Here is a 22,899-nt window from a genome sequence, read left to right on the forward strand (position 1 = left end):
GGCTGAAAGCAGGAAAGTAGGATGAATAAACCAAACCCTGACTGGCTGCAGCAAATTATCAGAAAAAAAATCTGCAGGTCCTCATGGAACATGACAAATATCTTGGCACAGATCCAGTGGAGGTTGTTCATTATTTTACTGTAAAACAGTCAGGAGTATTTATTTATTCATTTATTTATTAAGTCTGATGAACATTTTAGCTGTAGGAACTGGAACCTCTAATGAGCTGAAAATTCTTGGGCAAATGGATGCTGCGAAATAGATGTTGTTAGCTTTTAGCTCCTGAGAATTTATATCTGACACACAGCTATATATAATATTATTATTATTTTTATATGCTTTAGTTAGTAATAATCAAATTTATTAACTGAAGTTAATTTTTATTTATATAATTTGCAATCTGAAGAATGAATATGCAATGTATGGAAAAATGTAGGTAAGGACATATTTTTAGTGAGGTTTCAGCTATTTTAGTATCCATTTAGTTGATGAGAAGGATGCACTTTCAGTGTGAAGAGATAAAGGACAATTTTATGGTGTCTTTTCAGGATTGAAAAGACTGTGCAGCTGAAAATAAATTTCAGTTAATAAAACTCACTCACATTACCTTGATGTGGAGGAGTGACCTAAAAAGAGCACTGCTTATGTTTGTCTGCTGAAAGAGTGTACTACAAATACAGGATGAGGAGTTTGTCTTAGTAATAGATCCTTATTTCCAAGAAATCCAAGTGCCTCTAGTCTTACATAAGTCACCCAGGACACTACAGATGAAGTTACTGTGCTGTGACTTGTTTAACACTGTTCTATAATTAGTTAGAAAGTCAATTCAACATTTATTTCAAGAGTATGAGGGAGAAGCAACTTCATAAATAGATAATAGAGAAGGCATACATTGTCTGAATGCATTAGCTTAAAAAAGTGTTCTTAAATTACTGCTTTATTGAAAGTGTGCATTTGAAGATCCTAGATTATCCCATTTGCAAGTCAACACATTATGTGCATTACACTTGTATTAAATTATTATGCCTCAGCAAAATAAAAGCCCTCATCCCTGGTGCTTCAGTTTTATAAGCCTCCTACATTAATGTGTGTAAAGGCACATGGGAGTGAAGGAGAGAAAGAATTCTTTGTACTTTCAGTGTTTATTGAACCACAGTTTTTGGGTCATCTCAAAGAGTAGGCACAATTTGAGCAGTAAAAACATAAGCAAAATCTCTCTTTTGAGAATTTTCTTTTGAGACTTGCCAAGATTTCCTTTATTATTGTCTAATTATTCCTGCTTTCTTACAAAACATTAAATGAGGACACAAAGAGTTCTCAATTTGTGGGGCAGTGAGGGGCTGTTTCATGAATTGTACATTAAAAATTCAACAGAATGCCAGACTTACAGTCAGTATTTAAAGATATGGAAGGTCAGAAATGTTTGAGAAGGGAGAAACAGGAACAGAGAAGGTGGGATAAAAACACTCTGCCTTCAGGTTTCTTCTTTTTACAGTTCTCTGCAAACTCAAGTGACTGTTATCACTCAAGTGATTGTTTCCCACGTTATAGCTGTTATATTCTTGCCAGTTAAGACTCTGTCTGGGCAGGAATGGAAATAGTTGACATCAGTGATTTCTAACATATGGGGTCTAAAAGTTGGATTTAAAACTTAATATCAGTAATTATGCATTTAAAGTAGGTCTTGAACTTTACATTTTTGTTCTTAAAGGTATGTTTATTCTTGAGCATATATTTGCCCTTACGCTTACCAGAGACAGGTATGCCCTTCCTTCTTGTCCAGTTCTCATAATTAGGACAATTCAACAAAAATAAAAATCAATCAAGTTGCAAAGGTGGTGAATTTTGCTGGAAGTCTTTGATAATGGGAGTTGCTTTTATTGATGGGTCTAGGAGCCAAGAGTTTCTTCTGCTGGGTTTAAATGGTGTTTCATATAGGAAAAAGAATCAACAGGTGAAATGAATACGTAGAATAGCAGTCCCTGGGATTTACTATTTGACATAGTATACTCATGTGCATTTATTATTAATGACATAATATATCACTACTCTTTTTATATATAGGCCTTCTCCTTTTCCTTTTAGAATTAATGCAGGTATGTAGTATATTTGGAAGTAGCCATTTTGTTTATTGAGCCCTTGTAATTCCATACATAGATTTCTGAGTGTGTATGCTAACAAAAGCTGCAGGCATGACCAGTTTTTATGAAAATACATCACTGAGGAGCCAACATGCCAATTTCAAATACTGTAGGTGTTATAAATGGAAGTAAGAACAGCAAGCAATTTAAATAACTTCCCATTGCCAAACCATCTCCCACCCTAAGAGGATTCCAGAGCACATTTTGCCCTAGCAAAAAGGATGTTTGCTATTTTTCTATGCAGCTGAATTACAAATTACTTATTCAGCATAGACCAGAGGGGACAAAAGTAGATATGTGGGATATTGGTACCCAGACATGATTTTTAGTAAATAGACAGACAAGAAGTGTTCTGTCAACAGCGGATTATGGTCACTCATTCACATTTTCTGCTATACACTAGGTATCAGTAATGTGCTCAGAGCTATGCAAAATGCAATTGCTGCCTACTCCTTAAGGCCAGGAGTCAGACAGCATAGGTAGTAAGGAGGAAGTATGTTTGTGATATGTCTAGAGGAAAAAAAATAATTGGAATGATTTTCTTTTAATTGCTTATTTGTGTATTGTTTCAGTGGAAAATGCCACATAGCTATTTAAACACAAAAAAGGTTTTATAACCTTTGCAGAAGATGTTGCTTCTAGTAATGTCATGCCCTCATTTGTCTTGATGAGCTGAATAATGTGATTTTCAGACAGCCATCTAAATTTTCCCAGATGAGATGATAGTTGTCCAATTTACTCAAGTTTCCACTCAGTATATGGTTTACAAATAATTTATCAGTGATAATATAAATCAATTATATTTCTAATTGCCCTTTAACAGATGAAAATATGCACACAAATGTCTAACTTAGTCCATATTTCTTAATTATTTATGGACTCATTTTTTTAAATGAGCGTGATTTGCATGTCAAATTTCTGAATTCCAGGCTGAAAGAACATTGAACTCAACTATGGTCCATGGCATAGGAATCATGGCTAAATAAGCAATGTACCTGATGTCCATGGTTCTGGTTTGAGGCATCATTTCACTATTTTTCTAGAACTTCTGTGTTTTTTTTTTTTTTCTGGGATTTTTATGCCAGCTTTATATCAGGATTTATGGCAGTTAATTTTTGCATCTACCACTTTCTTAAGCTTTTTGAAGACATGGGAGTGAAATCTTCTCTCACTGAAATCTCAACCAAGAGCCCATGAACATAGTTTAGGTGAAAACTAATTCTGAGTTTTCCTCAGAGTTTAGGTGAGAACTCTTTATGCAAATCAAATTACTTTTGAGACAGCGAAATACTCTGCTTTGATGGGAGATAATTTTACCCTTGAGTTTTTTTAGCATACTAACCACACATAGTTCCATAAAATTAACATGCAATGTCTGGGTTGCCTTTAAGAACTCAATAGTCAATTTTGTAAAAGTCACTTTTTAAGATATAAAATGAAAGCCGAACAACAATAAAAAATCATATTTCTGAAAAATGTGAAGAATAAAACATTAGATTAGTCAATGCACATCTGAAGGAGAAAACTAGTCATTTATTAGTACAAGAAAAGCTAAATGTTCTCCCTTTTCTTAAAAGTCAGTTCAGATCACACACAATCACAAAGTGACTCCTATATTTCTTCATTTTTAGCAATTCTGAATCAGGTGCAACAGGATGGAAACCACTTTCAACACAGAGGGATGTTTTGTTTGTACCATAATTTCTCTATCACTTTATTAAATAGTAATCCGCATAGGAAAAGACACTTTAAAACTTAGACTGAAGAACTTTGTTCAAAGAATTACCTTTTGCCAAACATTGACTTGAATAAGTTTAGATGCCCTGCCTTCTTACTTCCATTGTGTTTATACATAAGCAGAAGGAATGTGATACCCTAACTGTTGGTTCCACTATGTTTTGCCCAAAGATGTGCTGAGTGAGACACAGGTCTCTCCTGCAAGGTTTAGTGGACAGAACTGATGGTGAACATAAAGCAAGAATAATTTGGAAATTAATATTTTTTAAGATAAAGCATTTTTAGGGAAATGCCTTTTACCAGACTTGCATCAGTGGTTGTGAGTGGATACCAGATGACAGCACAAGAAATGAAGAAGTTAGCAGAACAGCTTCAAGTAAAGTAAAATGCCATGGCAGTATAACAAAACAAATGGAGAAGGATTAAACAATCTCTATTCATTTGATATTTGCAAGAAGCAGTTGTCATAAAAAATTAGAAAATCATAAGCAGCTTTTTCAGAAAACCCTTTGAAGTAGATATGGACTTCACAGCTACCCAAAAACGAGAAGTGTAATCCTGAAAATATACTACATACCTGTGAGGCCTCATTAAACAAGAAATATAAAAGGGAAAATGTTTGGAGAGAAAATGCCCATCTTTTTGTTAAAAATGGGACATATCATCAAGAGAACTTGGAGCAACAGTGAAGCAAATCCTCTGAGAAATCATTTGAGACTTTTTCCCAAGGATAAGGATAACACTAAGCATTGATACCTTCATTTTCCCTAGAAGCATTTCCCCCTTTCCAATTAGCAGCTGAAAGAGGAGTAAGTAGATTTCTTTCCATGTACCTTTTTTCCCTAGAGAAAAATATTAGTCTTGCTAGTCACTGAATAAAGGAAAACTGGTGAAGCAGCTTATCTAAGGAGGCCTGAAAGAGGCAGGTCACCATATGCCCCAGCACTTAAATTTAAGAAGTACTAACTCAGTGTTGCTGATGTTGAGATTTGTGAAACGAGAGCCACAGAGTATCCTGGAAGCATCAGAGAAGGGTTGAAAACAGTAAGTAAAGAGCAGTGTTCATATTAACTTTATAAAGAGGTGGTGGTCCAGCCTGACATCAAGAGAGAAAGGGGAATTGTGCTCTGGGGACACAAAGACATGACATGGGAGCAAACACTTCACCTGTCCAAGGGAGAAAGCTAATCGGTGCCACAAATCCATGCCTGTTTATGAGGTCCATATCTTACTTAATGTTATGAGGGAAGATCTTGCTCTTTTACAGGAGAAAGGTGTAGAGCAACTGCATTTGAAGCAATTCTGCACTGTCTCGACACACTGAAACCAGGAGTTCACTCCATGTTGCTACTGCTCATGAGGATCAGCTCATGCTCTTTCATAAAAATCAATTGTCTCCACTCTTAGGAGTCCAATGATAAAACCTTCTGAAGGGTAAATCCATCATAACACAGTTAAGAATTAACTGCAATTAACTGTAATTGCTGCAGAACTATTTCCATACCCCATGCATGTTCTGCTGCAGCCTGAAAATATTATCTTCTATGAAACCTCACCTGCAAGAGGAATTAAAAAGATTCACTGTAAAAAGGGACAAACCTGCCTCCTGGCTGAGAAATCTGCCATTAGGAGGCAATAGAACTGACAAAACACATGGCAAAAGTAGGAAATGCAATTTTATTTATTTATATAATATATTGTCTTCCAAATCTGGCCCTGTTGCAGAGACATTTGAACAAAGTATTTTTTAAAAGGAAAAAATAATAATTTATTGGAATCTTGGAATAGGGTAACACTTGCATGGAGAACCAGATCTCTAAATCAGAATGACTGATGTCTGGCCAGTGGTGATAGGTGGTTCAGTCAAGGGGATCCTCACAGGGCAGCATTCAGCTGAATCTGGAGAAACTCCTCAAATTAAAATTTTGTTCTGTTCTTACAAGTCAGCTAACCATGATGCTATGTGACCATCCCAGTGCATGAGTGGAACCAACAGTGAGTACACAGTAACTACACACAAAGCACCTCTTAAGGGCTGTGACCATTTCTGCTGGAGCAGTTTCTGCTGACTTTTACAAATGTCTCATCCATGCACAGTCCCACACTTTGGCAGTAATGACACTTTGGGACGCTCCATGGATGGGACACACCATGGATGTGACACTTTGGGACACTCCCACCATGGATGTTAATCAGCACATCTAGGAGAACAAATAGGGCCAGGCACAGGGGAAGGTGCTGTGGGGGCAATAGATGTAACCATTCAGAACTACCAAGCATAGGGCTGCTGTAAACATCAATCAAATGTTTAATTATGATGGGTCAGTCAGTTTTCAGGTTGGTCACTGCCTCAAGATGATTTATTGTCTCACTTATGCATGTGACTGACTGGAGATGTCCCGAAGCCCTCAAGGAGTTAAGTGTGCAGTGGGCATTTACATGGGCACAGCACCAGAGCCCACCTACACCACAATTCTAAAATAAGAGGAAATTTTAATTTTTATACTTTGAACTCACTTTCAACTAAAATCCCATGGGCATAGTCTGAGTATTCAGAGAGGTCATATTTTCAAAATTAATGATAAATATTCTGCATACCCTTGCAGTAAAATTTTTCTTTCTTTCTTTTTTTTTTTTTTAGATATTCTACAAGTTTGAGTAAGAAAAGAGAGCTAAAAGGACAGCATCTCTTGAAAGTCTTGGTAGGTAGAAAGGTTGTTAATTGAAAAAGACAAATAAATATAAGATAATAGTTCTTATTTCAATAAATGGTAAATTAGTAAAAAAAAGACAGCAATATTGATGTATTTGGAAGATTTCAAGACAAGGAAGAGAAGTTAGTTCAATTAAAATGGGCAACAAAAGGAAATAATTTATTTAATGAGACAAAAGAAATACAAATCTTTTTACTAATTCACAGATTGCTGCTGGAAATTAATGGCTTGCTTGCCTATAAAATAATTAGAGGTGGCATTGGGAATAAAGTAGGGGAAGCAGCCCTGACAGGGAGGAGACTGAGGAGACAACTAACTTCCACATTTCTGCTTTACACAAACCAGCTGCCTCCAGGAAAAAATGGATTAACTGTGGACAGTAACAATAATGATTGCTATTTGCATAGTTTTCTTTTTAAGATGACAAAACAAAAACTGTTTAAACTCAGTGAATATGAAAGCATATCAACTGCTCTTAAACTGTGAAGCAGCTCCTCAGGGCTACATCACCATTTACTCAAGAATTAAAGAGTTACAAAAGTGGCAGAACAGCTGACTTCCAGGATGTGTCTTGATGTTATTGTCAGTATGGAGTGTGTCTATACCAGATCCAAAGTACAAATCACATTAACTTGTTTATATAGGCTAGACTACTGTTGTTGCCTCCTGGTTCCATTTCTCTAGGCAGTAAAAAGTTGTAGTGTTTTATTTGACATGTTTATAGTTGTTTTGATTATGGTAGTGTTTTATTAGAATACTGTAATTTTCAGAATGTGTAGTTCTATCATACATCCTGAGATTAAATTGTTGACTATCTCAAAATTATCATTTACCTTAAAAATTCTGTTTTGATTTGACTAAACTTCCAGTGATTATGAATTTGAGTGATACTAGTCCATGGTAACTTGTTTTAGATCTGAAGCTACTTTTGCCTCTAAAAAAGAGAGTGGAGCTGTGTAGACCCGTGCTGTTTCTATGGAAAGTAACATTCTCAGCCTTTGCTCTCATCTGTGAAGAGACTGAAGAGGATTAAACATGCTTTAGACCTGATGCCAAATACTTGGGATCAGTGTATTTTTAAACTGTCTGCAGATGCTAATAATTCTGATTAAGCCCAGGTTATGATAAAAATTATATTTTCTATAATTGATAGTAGAGATATTTTTTTAAGCTAGATTTTTTAGGACTACTTGAAGATTGTATGAAAGCTCTCATATAAAAAACTACATGAAGTGACATGGAATTCATGCTATCCCTATATGTCCAAAAGATGCTAAAACATTTATTTTAGTAAAATTTTGGATGAAACAATTTTTTTTCCTTTTTGTGGAAATTCATTCTCCTCAAGTTTTCACTGGTTAGGATTCTCAGCTCTAATATTAACTCTTTCTATCATTACTTAATGCATTCTGACAAAAAAAATGATACTTTAGACTAGTCAAACATGACTTCTCTTTCATCCTTTCTCCAATTTCCCTTTCAATTGACTACTGAAATAATTTAAAAGATATAATCACTTCACTAAGAGAAGCTAACTTTGTTTCAGCCTTCCTTCTTTCCCTTTCATTCATTTTCTGTTGTTGGAAACTTCCAAAAGTTTTGTGTTGTTCCTAATGAGAAACAGATGCCTTTCTAAAGCACCTCTTTCTTTTACTACTTAGACAAAAATCTGATTTAAGAAGAAACCAAATGGGTCCATCCTTGATCAGTGGCTTTCTTGTGTTCATGATGTGAAGCCATAAATAGCTCATTATTTTATGGAAATTTGAAAATCTGAAGATTGATAAAATGTGGGATTTTTTCTAAAAAAAGGTATGATGCACTTCTGCTCCCAGAAATAGGTTTTGATATTTTTCTCCCATATATAAGGAAGCCCTGTCCCACAAATTATTAGGACTTACACAACTACTCCTGATAATTTCACCAGAACAAGATGTGCAGGATCAGACCTTATGATTTATTCATAAGTTGCTATTGTGTTGGGTTTTCTTTCTAAAGTTAATTGGAATTAGAGTCTTTATTGATAGAAAAAGAAAAACTGATTTATTTTAAGCTAGTTTCAAACTAAGTTTTTAATTAAATGACTGCTTTTTTTTTTTTCACCACAATTTGCCATCTCAGGTAAGAAGCTGTGGGTACCCACATTAGAGATAACGAAGCATATTGTAAAAACAAATCTGACAATCATTTAAATTTTGCTTCAGACTACTAACCCAGACTCCAGGCTTCAGTGTTCTATGCAGCCCTGCACAAAATCTCTAAATCTGAATGTCTCCACCACCTATTCTTTGTCAGAGGCTGCTACAATCAGCTGACGCTAAGAGTAATTATTATACATAAAAGAAATGAAAGAAGTTGATTTTCCACAGGCTTTAATATCACAACATTTATTAGATTATAAAAATAAAATTACTAGTAGACCACTGCATAGGAATTAAAAAAAAAAAAAGAACAGAAAATCACATTCTCAGATTCAGCTGAAGCTTTGTAATTCATGCAGAACCTAAAATTACAGACATATATATTAGAAATATGTAAAGAAGTAACTCTTGCAAGTTTTGAAGACCATCTCCTTCAAAGCATTTAGGATTTGGGGCTGTTTCGTAGTAGCAGCTTTAAAACCCCTCTTCCCCTCAGTGAACTCTTAAATTAAAGCAACAGCAAGTATTTAAACTATTTGTTATCAACTGTGCATACTATTTTTTGCCTTCAGAAACTTCTGAGACAATAATCGTCACTTAATTAAGGTATAATCTTGCTCTATCACACCCTGTATGTACACAATCACTGCACAATATTCTTCAGGCTTTCTGAAAAGAAACATCTCACTGCCATATGCAAGTAAAACCTTTAGAGGATTAAATAAAACAGAACTGTTGGCTTATTTTAACTCAGTGGAATCATTACTGAGCTATGAAATTACTGAATTAAAGGAAATTTAAATATACAATGATGACTATGCATGTCTTTATTCATCTAGTCAATCATGTGTGTAATGATCAGGAGCCTTTATTAGGAATCTTCTCTCCAGAAGAAGCAATCACTATTACTGGGTTTATATACAGCATAATTCCTCCACAGGTGAATGAATTAGCCATGGCAAAGTGCATGCCAGAGTGTGTATGTGTGAACATCTAAGTTGATGGGCAGGAAGAAGCAAGAGAGGACATGGAAGGGAAACTGTAGATGGAGTGGAGAACACTCAGAGTCACGATTCCAAGGATTAGAAAAGACAGATGCTTCCTATGGACCCTGTGGGAATGTTATTTCCTCCTGCAACACCAAATGCCACTGGAATTTGCTGGACAGAGATTAAGTTTGGAGCAACCTGCAAGGTCACACTGGCTGTGAGGGATGTATGTGTTCCCAAAACATTTCATTTTGATCTGCCAATTGATCAGAAACTTGCTGTGCTCAGAAAGCTTTTCTATCTTGTGTTCCTTTTGACATATTCTCCTTAAGAAAAATAGCAGGCACGTTCATCTCAAGGCTTTGGCTGAATTTAGGTCCTGCCACAACATATTTAACTTTTTTCCAGAATATTATTTACCCTAATTTCAGATAGACCTCTACTGAGAGAGCCATAAATCATAGGTCTACATTTTCGGTCCTGAATACTTAAAATCACAGATCTAAAAATACATGCTGGTCATTGATTTGCCAAATTAGAGGTCTCCTGAAGATTTACTAGTGTTCTGTTCCTTCTTTCTTGCAGTCTACCTTTGCAACTGAAAAGAACAATTAAAGTACTGTTGAAGATTAAATAAAAGTAATGCAAATAACATCTCATTCTATAAATTAAGGTGGAATTGTTTCTGCAGAGTACTCACGCATTGTAATGAACTGTAGGAAAGAAATGCTTAGCTCCTTAAATGAGCTTTGGGAGCACTGGCGTATCAGCTATTAGGAACTGAATTTACCTTAAATTTGTCTTATCCCATCCACGTAGTTTTGTGTCATGAAAGCTAAAACCCCTACCCCTTAAGGTGGAAAATGGACACTTATTTTTCTCATTATCTGCCTATGTTTCTCTTTTCACAGGCAGACAGGACTGTTATGAGACTCATGAGCACCAGGGCATAGAGCAGGATGTCTTGGTTTGAAAAGATAGGTGCCTGCTAAGGAAGGCAGAAGCCTCCCTTGAAATAGAGAATGTAAACCTTCTCCCTCTAAATTATTATAATTTTTAAATTAAGAGGCTCTCAGGCAAAGATATCAGAGTAGGAATAACAGTTATTTAATAGGAAAATTAAAAATACAAATGCAATAGTACAAAAACCCCCCACTGACGGAGTCAGAATATGACCCCTGTGGGTCAGGGTGTTGGTAGCAGTCTGATTGAACAGTGGCTGCAGTCCTCCTGGAGTGTCAGGTGTGGTTCTGTTGAAGCAATGATCCTGTAGAAGGGATCGTTTTCCTCTGAAGGTCCAGTGGTGATGTAGATGGGCCTGGTCTTCCTCTGGGAATCCAGTGGGAGAAGTCAGACTGTGGTGTCCCAAAATCTCAGATTGTCTCCAGGTAGGAATGCTTGGCTCCTCCCTCTACGCAGAGCTTCTCACAATGGGATGATGTAATTTTATCAGTCATGCAGTGACACTCTATAGCCCATTAACAGCAGATATCTCCCTGGATGGAAGATTGGTTTAGGAAGAGATAACGTTCCCAATTAACAGAAGATAACTGCCCCACCTCTAACAGATGGTAGTAGAATACACACCTCCAGCTACATCTTCCAACCTAAGACACAGGAAGGGTTCAAATCTCTCATCTTTCATTCAGCTGCAAGATGATAGGCACTGCTGTCCAACTCAGGGTGATGACTTCTACATCCCCTCTCAGCAATTGCCAGAGTTAAAGGAAACTGTAACAGTCCAGGAAGCTGGACTGTCAGAGGGATCTGTGGTTACCCCCTACCCTTCAAAGGAGTATACTGTCAAATGGTCAGAATTTGAAATACTTTGGCTTTTTGTTATAAAGACTGCGCTCAGATGTTCTGGATAGGTGTTTCCTAGGAAGAGCTCCTGTGCTTTTCTGTTTTTTTTACCCATGGAGAAAAAGACACCATTCACCACTAGACACTTTAACAATCGGTCTTGATCTGTAGGGAGACTACAGGTTTTTGGCTGGCCTCATTAGGAGTTGCACACCCCACAGGCAAAATTGTCCTCAGGCTGCGTAATATCAAGAAAATTAAGTTTAGTCAGAACTTTCTTGTGCTGTTAGTAAGTCCTGAGTACTTCAAAATGAAATCTTTAAGAGCAAGCATAGACATAGGCACCTGACATGTTTTCAGTTGGGTTGATGTGATGTAGGATACAGTTAGTTAAAGTGGTTTCTTGCTTTATACATATTTTCACATGCTCATGTTCCCTTGTAGTGTTTATTTACAATTAACCCAATCCTAATTATTAATTTTTTTGGTTTTTATTCCAGAACTATCCTTGGCAGCAGCAATCTTCTTGAATCTAGCATCACCCAAAGCAGGGAAGATACTTTGTTTTTTTTCCCCTTATGAGAGCTAGAAAGATAAATACTGTCAAAAAAGAAGTGTTCTCAAAATGAAACATTTACTAAGGATAAAAAAAAAGGAAGGATTCAGTAACAAGGTAGCTCTAAACAATAATTTCATGATCAAACTCTAAGAGTCTAAATTTAGCTTTGCCAGTGCTGATCTGGACTGGTGAAAAACTGCTGTACTCTTTGAGGGGTAAGTGTTTAAAGAAATAAACATACTGAACCAAGCTTTGTTTATTACCAAGCTTTATATGCTAATTTTAAGCTCTACCTTTGGCTTCTGTTTGAACTGCTGAACTAATGATATAGGTACAATAAGATACAAGTGCTCTTATAACTCTTATTAAATTAAAACCCTATGAATTGATGTTTTTGCATGTGTTCATTTTATACAGCATCTTTTTTAAGCAGTTACTGGAATGGAGTTTTTCTAAGTAATCTAATTTTCAGCTTATTTTGCATGACTATTAAGTGCAGTTAGCAATACAAGCATAAAATCTTGTCCCCAATTCTGAAAGAAACTATAATTGAATTGAACCTTACACATGTTTGTGCAGGTGTTCAAACAGGTTTGTATATTCCTGAGAATTACCTTGATCTTGTATTCACTATTTGAACATCAGTTGAGAATATTTGCTTTTCCTCTGGTCGAAAGCATCTGCTGCTGCTGTTGCTGATGCTGCTACAGGAATGATTTAAATTTACTGTTGCTGTAACCAAACACATTTTAATATGTTAACATAAATATTGTATGTGGGTGCTCTAAACATGTCTTTATTCCTGTGTGTCTAAACTTATATTTGATTTACGCTAACAGTATTACATTCATAAAGAAATTTTATGTTCCAGTTTTGTGTAGGAAGTTTTAATATCTAATTTAAACACTTGTTAGCCATTAGGCAACTAGAAGCTTTTCTCTGAAACTGTGTCCTGCAAGCAAAACAGGTGATTACTGGGTTTTTTATAATTCTGATGAGCAAAATAATGATATTTTTCTTGAATACACATAATTATAATACGTAGGCATCATTGCAAAAGAGACCTTTTAGTCCATCAGAATTCGAAACTAGTACTTTTAATTTTTTGCTTTACCACAGCAAAGAAATGGGTACTAAAATATTTGCCATAGCTATATGCCATACATTTATTTAAAAATATGTTTCAGATATCCATTTCAGTGTACACAGTGGCCCAAAAGAGAAAACCTTTAAAAATGCCAGTAACATAACAACCTTGCATTTCATTGTAGTTAAAAACTGAGACAAAATTGGTAGGCATGGCTGCTGTTGCAATACATCTGCCCTGTTCAGCTTTAACTTCTGTTGTGAAGTCATTGCTAAGATAGTCCACAGTAAACATTATTTAACTTGCATGTGGTGTTGACCTTTAAGAAATCATTCTGTTTTCTTTAGGGTTAGCAGGAGGTACATTCCATCCCGCACAATGCAGATCAAATCTCTAACAGTTGCATTAATTTGCTCCTTCTTGGGTTTGATTATGAGACAGTTCAGGTGGATATGAAAGATCAAGCCTTAAGAGAAATAGAACATTTCTTAGTAAGGTACTCTGTGAAGAAGATGACTTCAGACTTTTTCTCTGCTCATTAGCTCTTCTTACAATGCCTTGTAAAGCTTCTAAGGGACTAATGGATTACCACAGGTAATAAGAAAAGTTCAGCTCTCTCTTTCCTTTTTTTGAGAACAAGGTACTATTATTTACTGAAACTCCTAAAAACATGTTTTATCATGAGGTAACAAGACAAAACCCTCTCTTACACGAAGCAGGAAACCACAAGGAGTGTCTCTTCAAGGCTCCTCCTTCAAGCAATGGTTATTAACTTAGGTTAATATGGTTAATAGCTGAAATAGATATTCTGCATCTGAGGTGCAAGCTAAGATACAATATAGTATCCTGAATCTGGAGAACTTTTTTATATCAGCTGGAGTCTATATTAAAATACACTACTTCTGGTTTCCATTTTGGTGTTGAATGCACTTTGTCCAGTAAATACTCAGGTATTCAGAAAAAATATGTCAATGAAAGCACTTTGTATACACACAGATATCACTCTTGGAGAAAATGCTTTGCATCCAGATAAACAGCTGAATTAGCATATCTGCATGACAGAGAGAAGTGACAGATTGCTTTCCATAAAGCAGTTGCACAGCTTGCTCTGGCAACTCTTTGGTATGCTACAGAGGTATTGATCCAGGAGCCACATCACAATCAATCAGGCTCTAAGAGGACTGTGAAAGGATTGCAAATGCTTAAGTTAAGTAAGCACACAGTAAAAGGTTTGATTGAAATAAAAAGTGACTGCTTTCAGCTGCAGATACTTACTTTTCACCTTAGCTTGCTTGAAAAAGATAATTATATGAGCTTAATGACTCTTTCAAAATACTGAGATCATAAACCACCAGGCCAAGGGTGCTGCTTTCTAGTAGCAATGTCAAACCACATTAGAGTAACAAAATGTGTTAAAATAAATCTCATAAACAATTTCTTATTTCTAAACTTTCCTCAGAATAATAAAACTCACCTACACTGAAAATCAAAGTGTGAGACCATTGGCTAAGAATGCAGATCATCAATAAATATGCACGTCTCTTCCCCTGTGTCTGTGTTACTATTTGCTCCACCAAATAGTAATACAGACATAGGGGCACCACCTGTACTGCAACTTCCTTTACACAAAGAACTCCATGTTGAAGTTGCTGTAATTCACTAGAAATTGCTGATATTAACTCTGCCTCTGCCTAGTGCCATCTGTGAAGGCTTCCTGTTCCTTTCCCTTCTCTCCTACTCATATCCTCTCCCATCTTGTTTTATTATGCTGAGAGCAGGCTTGGGCATATACCTCATAATTCATAACTCCTGACCCCACATGGTATCTGGATATGGAAAAGTACATTAAAAGTACACATAAGTCTTTCTCTATTTTTCCCCCATATTAAGTCCGATTTTTGTCAAGTGTGGGTGAGTAGCAGTTCATAGGAAGATATTTTACTATTTATCCTTCAACACCTGTCGATTCACATGTGCCTTCTCTATTACAACTTGTAATTCAGTTTTTAGTGGAAATTGGATATTTTTGTTTAATACCTTTAAGCAAAGTCTTACCTTTCAGATGCAAATGTATAAGAAAGCAAAGCTCTGCTCTAGGTGGAGTATATTCTAGATTGTAAGGAACTAAAATTTCAAGTGCTGTGTCTAGAAGACAGTTCTGTATCTAATCTATAGGCTACTCCTTCTTAGGAGATTATGCAATATTCTTTCCTAGACATTTTTAAAACTAGACACTGCCTGACAATGCCTGGTTGTAAGCTACTTTTAAAAGTCCTTTAGAAAAAAACAATCTAAGATTTGATTCACTCTAGTAGGTTTGTATCATCACCTGAGGTTTCTCCATGTTTCCTCTCAAGGGCAGGTCTGCAGATCAAGGCCTTCCCCAATAGTATAAAATTATTTCACTTACCAGAAATAATGGGAACTAAAATTCCAAGCCGCTGTGTGCAGCAGTAAATATTCATTAAATGTACATTGATACAACAGCTTCTGTGAAGTATGAAAGCATATATCCCATAAGCAGATGTAAAATGAATAAAAGCAAAATGCTATTAACATTTGAGTGCTTAAAAGCATTCATTGTTCAAAATCATCATGGCAGAATTACACTTGCCTTTGAATACATGATTGACTATAATCTAATGTGTGAGAATTGTTTGTTAAAATACTTTTCTAACTTGTTAAGTGTTGCATGCAGAGATATGTACACATTAATTCCATTGACAAGGACTGCACTCCTACATGCAATTTTCCTTTGGGGTCTTAACCTAGCTCTGGTTTAAGTAACCACAACAGTTTACTCTCTAAAAACTAACATAGGAGACATGCAGAACACATTTTAAGAAGCTGTAAATTTCAGAACCCGAGGACTAGAAGGTTACTCAGATAAGAAATAAAAGTTTCCTTCATGTCTGTGAGCTGTTTTAGTCAAATTTGGGTTTAGGTATGTGACTCCCAGGAGCTTTACCCATATCCCCAGCATTTACTGGTCAGAGTAGCTGTGCAAGCGTATTTATCCCAGTAAAAGTGGTGCTTGTGTGATAAAGTGAAACTGCTGATGCTGATGCATATCCCCAGCATTTACTGGTCAGAATAGCTGTGCAAGCATATTTATTCCAGTAAAAGTGGTGCTTCTGTGATAAAGTGAAACTGCTGATGCTTGAAAAGGTGATAACCAAGAAGGTCTGCTGTGTAACTCATCATCTGCAATAAATTTCAGACAGTTCTACTAAGGTGATGGAACTGTTATCAACCAGAATAATGTTACATTAATTGCACAGCCCAGGAAGAAAGAAACTATGTAGTAGCTCACTAATTGGACAGTTTCTAGAGCAAGCTTTGGAAGGCACAGAAGAGCTAGTCAGAAACTAGATAGAATCAGTCAGACAGCTGGTCAGGAGAAATTAACCCAGTGGTAGAAAAATGGCATTTAATGAGCCAGTATCACCTTCCTGCCTACCAGATCATTTGACCTTCTCTAATGATTTTGAGGTATAGCATGATGCATTAAGTTTCTTGAATGGGAATAATCCAAAAGACAAACCAGGAAAAACTCATACTTTATTTGCTGAAAGTATGGCTGGAAGGGGGGCAGATGAAACATTGTGACTTTTAGTAAGGTCAGTTTTTTTGCCTAGGTAGCTGTAACTGGATTACCTGGAAAAAAGTATCAAAAAAATCCCTGGGAAAAGATGAAAGGACCACCTGGCAATCTCAGGACATTGGAGAAGTATTAATGATTAAAAACAAAACAAAGCAAAATCTCAAAAAATTAAACAGAAGAATTTAAATGTGCCTACTGAGGGCAAAACTGTAATGAGGATCAATCTTTCGGATGGTCCAGGGATATGACATAGCATGTCACAACATCTATATCTCATTCAGCTAGAAAGTCTTGCTATGTTTTTCCTTAAAAGTGCAGCTTTTCATGTTTGAAATACAGATTTGGTGCTCTGAACGACAGAAACATTGTTTCTCTGTGTGAACTAGCAAGACAAACAAACAAAGAAATGTGCAGTGAACCTGGGGTTAAAGGAAGTTTAAACTGGTGATCAAACTGTAGCACTTTTATGTTGTATGTCCTGTTTATTAATGCTGCTAATATTTTCTGTGATCTTGCTAACACCTAACAGAAAGATTAAGGATAAAGCTTTGCCTAGAGATGTTCAAAACTTGGCCCTTGCCTTTTCCCGAGAAAGCAGAAATGCTCAGCTTTAACTCTTATTGCATGATTTTTTCCTGTGTCAGCTGACAGGTACATTTCCTTAAACAACTTTCCTCCATTGGTCTTATCCCCGTTTTTAAGATGTCATATCTTCTGCATTAAAAACACAATTTTGCCTGCAAATGGCTGTGATTAACAGCTTTTTTACAGGACTGAACAAAAACAAAAAAAAAAAAAAAAAGGAAAAAAAGGAAAAAAAAAAAAAAAGAAAACCCTGCAGATCAAACATGTTTGTACTAAGACTTATCAGCTTTGCCCTTGGGGCCACTTCACACATTTACTGCGTGTCTGTAACAGAGGAAACTGTTCTTGGCAATGACATTTTGAATCTCTGGCATATCTGAAATGTACAGCAGAGCAGACCATAGCATTTCTCTTTTTTCCTAATCACAAATGGTTCCTTTCACTGCTTCAATGCTTGTGGGCTCTCACACACATTCTCACATTCTCTTTCACACACACCCCAACACACAAACACACATACAAAGTCACTAACAAATATGAACAAGCTTCTGCAAATTTGAAAACTATTTTCTAACTTGGAATTCACAGGTAAATACTGGAAATCTTTATCCCCTAGAGAGCTCTCAGCACTTTTGCCACCTTGGTGTCTCTGCTAAGTTAGGACTCTTTCAGGAGAGCTCTTCAGGATGATGTCCTCTATCTGTTTTGGAGAGATACACACCTCTACACTGACAGTGGTGCTGAGCATTTCACTTATGCTCTATGGCAGTGCCTCAAATATTGAGCAAATATGAACATTCAAGAAACACACACTCAAGAAACAAACATTCAAGAGCCTAATAGTCTGGGTAACTGCCCATTTGTTTGAAAAATATATTATGACTAAAATGTCCCTGGAGTATGGACTTCTGCTTGGAAAATGTCTAGAGTGCTACTGGATTACCATTACATTACAAGAATCACAGAAATGCTGAGATGAATCCCAAAATCTTACAAATAGAAGCTTCTCCAATTTCATCTGAGGAAGATGGTCAGAGGAATAATTAACTGTGCTACATTGTTGTTGCATCCCGGGTTTGGGTTCAGATTAGGGGTTCTCATATTTGTTAGTTAGCCGGTTCTGTGTACCCCTTTGTACACCCCTGTCCCCTCCCCCTGTGGTGGTCCGCTCCGGGTTACTTAACATTGGAGCTTACCCATGCCACTCCTGTAACCACCCCCCTGTCCACTCCAGAGAGTTCTGTGTCTGTTACCCCATCCCCGCAACCCCGTTTACCCCGGAGCCCCGTGCCCGCCCCTGTCGTGTCCCCGTTGGTTACCCCGGTCCATGTCACTTCCCCGTAGCCTGCCCCCATTGGGCGAGGGAGGCTTCTGCCCCCCCTTGGCCTGCCCCCTATAAAATCCCATGCCCCAATCCCAGGGCCATTTTGTCCATACGGCGCTAGGGAGTGAGCTGCGGTTCTCCATTGCAGCTCCCCGCAACAAATAAAGCCTTCCAGCTAACCGCATTGTGACCTACATTTCTACATAAAATAATTTATTCTCTTCAAGTTTGCAGGGCCAATGAAGATTGAGGGCCAATGAAACTGATGAGTGTAGCACTGATATTTATAAGACATTTAATTTATGTGGTACTTTACTTGAAGCATTCCATTACTTATTGTATGGAGTCTCTCAATCTTTTTATAGTTTATACATGGAAAATAACACTAAATATTCAGTTTAGGAAAAGAGTAGCAAAATATTTCAGGTCTTTTAAGATAGGGCTGATGTTCAGATGCATCTCTGTGATCTAGCTGCAAAACCAACGGAAGACCTGATCTTTGACCTTCACCTTCCCTGCATCACTGGAGGCAGTCTGGGGCACCCTGCCTGAAGATATCTGACATGTATGTGTGTACACCCTGCAGAGCCCTGTGCAATGTTCATTCCCCCAAAGCCTCATGCCTTGCCAGGTCCTCTGGTGCCCCTCTATGCAGACATCCCCTCAAAACTTGGTACATCTTTATTTTCTTCACATATGTTTGCCTACAGTAACCTAACCACAGTAATAAATAGTCTGGATTTCTATATCTTGGTGTTGATAAGGGAAGGATGAGACAAAGATGTTAGCTTGTCACCTGTTCTCTAAGAAAAATGGAGCTACTCTGACTATATTTACCCCAAATAAATTAACATTTCTTCAAATCTGAAAAGTGGGAATTAAGAAATTTATAGATTTCATGCATCTGGCCAGTTTTAATTTTTAAGAGGTTTTTAACTCACTGTTGAATTGACAAGCACTTAGCAGACACAGTCTTGAATTTCAACCCTCCCCTTGCTACGACAGCATTTTGGCATGTATTTGGTAGTATTTGTTTATGGAAGCTTTAGCTCCATGGGGGGACATTTTATTTCTCATCCTCCAAGCTACCATGGCATAAACAGGAATGACATCTGGTAAGGAATCCAGCTGTTATGTTTACAGAACCTAGAAATCAGTAAGATATACCAAAGAGAACAGAGCTAACAAAACCAGGCAGATGATACCACCACTTTAGCTGAGGCCAGCTGATCCCTCACACCACCAAACTGCTGGCTGGCAGCTCAGTTCCAGCTTTGAGGGAGCCAGCTGACTCTCCAGGTTAGGAAAACCAGCTCATGTTCAAGTTGTGTCCCTACTGACAGTATGGTTGTAGCTGACTCTGGGCAGTCACCTCTATGACCTTGAGGCTGAAAAGAAGCAGTTACCACAGAAGGTAGAGATGTAGACCAGATACATAGTAGGAGGAAAGTGATCCCTTTGCCAATGAATGTTTTCTCCTTTTCATGTGACTGTGAACACCAGTTGGTTTGTGCCCATCTCTAATACATCATTGATAAGCAGCTGCTATTTTTTCCTGCATGAGAATGTCAGACACTGCCTGGGCTGTCAGTGCTTGCCGGTGCAGATTTGCCAACAGATCAGAGTTAAATCTTACATCTGCTTTCTATCAGTGACCATGAAACTGTCAGATCTGTGGGGAAGGAAGGCAGATCACATACACACCTCCAGCAGCATTAAATGTGATTGCATCTACACCCTAATAATACAGAAACTGATAAGAAAAAGGAGCAGACTGTTACAACGAATGATTGACATTTTGATGAATTTGGATCGTAATACAAGCTTCAAATACATAAATACACTAGTTAAGAGTTCTACAGCATCAAACGGAATATTAAAGCTGAAATTTAGGAACTGATACAAACTGCTTTAAATAAAACATACAAACACCTACTCACATACTCTGATTTTTTATCTTGCTAGGCAGGTACAATTTATTTAACTTATCTCTAGAAATTATTTATTGATCTTACAAAAAAACCCTACAGATTACTTGGAGGCTGATTTTAATGGCACTGTGTGCTCATCAGAGCTCAGATAATCACAATAACCAATTTCTATTAAGGAAAATAGAGAAGCTACAGGGAGAAAAACTACAGGCAAAAGTTTTTAAATTACTCTTTATGAATGGAGGGCTTGTGTTTGAAAAAAGACAATAGAAATATTTTAAAAGATGGAAATAATACAACGTAGATTGAAGACAGACTAAAAACGAATAAAACAGAGCATGCTGTACTTTCGGAGAAGAAGAAACACTGTAAATAACATTAATGATTTCTAAAATGGACTGGAAATTAGGCCTTAATTCAACACAATCTTGTGGGGCTTTGGTACCTGCAGAGGACTGGAAGAATTATGGATTGAGAGAGCAGTCTTAGCCTCATATCATAAATCTTGGAAGGTTTGTGTGGCTGGATTAGAGAAAAAGCACCAGGGGCAGAAAGTGAAAATCCCGGTTTCTCAGATCTTTGTGACACAGGAGACATGTGATACAACAGTATGTGGTCTCACTTTGGCTGGTGCTGGGTACGGCTCTCTGGCCAGCTCTCTGACACTGGTGAGCCAGGACATTGGTACTGGCAGTGGACAGGGGAGTGATAACAGAAACTGCTGGGAAGATACATGTCTGTATCTCTAGGGGCTCCCCTCACTGGTGCCTGGCAACGACAGCTGGATGCAGAAGTCCCTGGCTGGTGGTGCACATGTGTGTGCACATGTGTGTGTTTTCCCTGACACAGCTGACCTCTTGCTTGGACTGGCTTAAAAGTTGAGATTTGTGCTGCCAGCATGTTCCATGATCCTTGGTACTAATTAGACTAATCTCCTGCCATTCACTACTCTGCTCACTACCTCCAGAAATAATAAGACATTTTATCAGTATCTCCATGGATTCTGGAATCTCTGGGCCAGGATCTAATCTCTGGTATCTAGGTAGGCAGACATCACAGTCTAGACATTCCTGCAATATAATTACAGGGAGAAAACAGGTGAGCCTGGTGGCTATGTGTTTTGGATTTAAAATTGAATTCTGTGTGCAAAGGTATAGAAAATACACAAAAATATTAGCCTGTTAATAATCAGTGTTTTTAATAATCGGAGAAAGAGTTGGCAGTATTCTGGCTGAAGTAAAGATGCACTAAAACATAACAGTGTTTTGGCCCAACATAGCACTATTTGAATGTTTTCATTCTGCCATTGAGAAAATATAATTTGCTATTACTCTGTTCTGTTGAATAACTACAAGCATACAAAATTGTGTAAAATATTAAACAACTGTAAATGGCACTTATATTTTCCAGAGAAAATGCCTAGATATCTTCCTTTTCTTCTGTTGTGTCAACTGTATGTCTCAGTTTGGAATCATTAGCAAACTTGCTGAGTAATTTTCATGTTTAAAAACATTTGAAAATTTACTCATGACTCAGTAGCAAACGTAGGAAATCAGTGCAGGAGCAAACTCCTTTCAAATACAAGTATATTATTCTACAGTACTGTCCTCAGTGTTGTTTAACATTAGCTAGGTGGAGTCCCCCCCACTGCCATCCCCTGCCTCCCCCACTAGCCCACATGCATGGCTGCTTTAGCTACTCACTTTACGAGGGAAATCAGAGGAATCTGTGCATGACCCCTTTGCCTTGGTGCTGCTGTGACTTTGATGCCGAGTCTGGCCAGATTTAGGAAGCAGATGATGTGATTTCATAGTTCCTTTGCAATCCTGCTGTCCCCTCGATGATGTTAGACCTTCATATCTGATTCTGCCTCAGGGTTTCTGGTCGTGGGGGGTGAAAACCTTCCCCTCCTGGGATATGTTGCCATCCCCTCTCTGGTCACTCACACTCCCCATTTCAGGGTAACAGTAAACAGAAAGATTGGTACTGATTCTCTTTGAGTATAAGCTCATGCTTGTTTTTCCTTAGTAATTTTGAAGTAATTTGAACACATGGAAATTAGAATAGGTCCACAAGCAGATTTTTAGTGCCATAAATGACATTTCCATATTTGGGTTCATTTGCCATCTGTAGCAGAAATATTACAGAGGAAACATGGTAGTTACAAAAAAAGAAGGCATGAATTATCTTATACCAGATTTTCTATCTTTCTTTCCACCACTGTTTATCTCACTCTACACACACAGAGAGAAACTGGAAAAATATAGTTCAAAATGTCAACGAA

Source organism: Vidua macroura, chromosome 1 (genome assembly GCF_024509145.1).
Source record: "Vidua macroura isolate BioBank_ID:100142 chromosome 1, ASM2450914v1, whole genome shotgun sequence".
NCBI classification, from domain to species: Eukaryota; Metazoa; Chordata; class Aves; order Passeriformes; family Viduidae; genus Vidua; species Vidua macroura.